Raw genomic sequence first — 1,853 nt, forward strand, 5'->3', positions numbered from 1 at the left:
GCTAAACCAAGATTAATTAGATACATACTTCTATTTCCAGAGTTTGATTTTACTGTGATAGATAGAAAGGGAAATAATAAACAAATAGGTGATCATTTATCTAGAATATAAATAGAAATATTATCTAATTTTACAAATAAAATTTTAGAGAATTTCCCTGATGAAAAATTATAAAGTATTGATGAAATGGATGTACCGTGGTATGCTGATATAGTGAATTATATTGTAAGTGATATTCTGCCACCTAATATAAAAAATCCACAATTAAAGAAGTTTATATATGATTCAAAAGACTATTTCTGGGATGACCCATACTTATATATGCAATGCAAAGATCTAATTATTATGCCTTATGAAGAAACTCAACAGATAATTGAAAGATGTCATGATTCTGAATGTAGAGGATATTTTGAAGCAAATAGAACTACATATAAAATTTTACAAAATGGATTTTATTGACCTATTATTTTTAAGAATGTTAATGAATATATTAAAACGTGCGATAGATGTCAATGCCTAGGAATATATCTAGAAAAAATGAAATGCCTCTAAATTACACATTGGAAGTGGAAATTTTTTATGTGTGGGGATTAGATTTTATGGGACCATTTATGCCTTCATTTGGAAATTTATATATATTACTTGTTGTTGATTATATGTCCAAATGGAATGAAGCTATTGTTGTACCTAGATGTGATGCTCAGAGAGTTTCTAAATTTTTAAATAAGACTATTTTTACAAGATATGGAATGTCGAGAATAATTATTACCGATGGAGGATCTCATTTCAGGAAAAAGAGAATCAAACAATTAATTAAGAAATATGATATTATGCATAGATTCTCTATTGCTTATCATCCTCACACTAGTGGTCTAGCAAAGATATCAAATCATGAAATTAAACGCATTTTAGAAAAAGCTGTAAATCCTTATAAATTAGATTTTAAATTAGATTGGTCTGCTAGACTTGACACAGCATTATGGGCATATAGAACAGCTTATAAGACTCCTATAGGAATGTCTCCAAACAGACTGATATTTGGAAAAACATACCACTTACCTATAGAATTAGAGCATAAAGCATTTCGAGCTTTTAAGGAATTTAATTTTAATCTAAAAGATGCTGGCGAGAGAAGATTATTACAACTCATTGAACTTGAGGAGATTAGAAATGAAGCATATGATAATGCAAGAATCTATAAAGAGAAAATGAAAATATGGCATGATAGGAAGATTATTCAGAAGAAATTTAAACATAGACAAAAAGTTCTATTATATAATACAAGATTGAGATTTTTTCCAGGAAAACTAAAATCCAGATGGTTAGGGCCATTTAAAGTAATTAAAGTCTATCATTATGGAACTATTGTGATTAAAGATCCTAACACTAGAAATATATTTAAAGTTAATGGGCATCGTTTGAAATACTATTATGAAGGGCATATACCTCAATTTGAACAAGTTTTAATGTTAAGTCAACCCAACTAAACAAAAGGTTTTTCAAGCTGATGACATTAAACCAATTGCTTTATGGGAGGCAACTCATACTTAGATGTTTATGTATTACTGTTTAGTTTGATAAGTCTCTTACATATTAGTAGATACTAATCCTACAAAATTACATTTATTATAAATTATGCCTTATAATGGTATTGGAAGAAAAGTTGAGATTTAATTGAACAAAAAATAATAAATAAATAAATAAATCACAAAAATTTGGCAGCTGGCACTGACGATGCCAGAATGTGCGCCGACGATGCCCAAGAAAATTGATCTCAGTACTGGCAGTGCCCCTAGAAAGCATCGGCGATACCGAAGATTGTTGGAAGGTTCTTGCAACTTTCGGTGGACATT

This window comes from Phalaenopsis equestris, unplaced genomic scaffold (genome assembly GCF_001263595.1).
Source record: "Phalaenopsis equestris unplaced genomic scaffold, ASM126359v1 Scaffold236055, whole genome shotgun sequence".
NCBI lineage: Eukaryota > Viridiplantae > Streptophyta > Magnoliopsida > Asparagales > Orchidaceae > Phalaenopsis > Phalaenopsis equestris.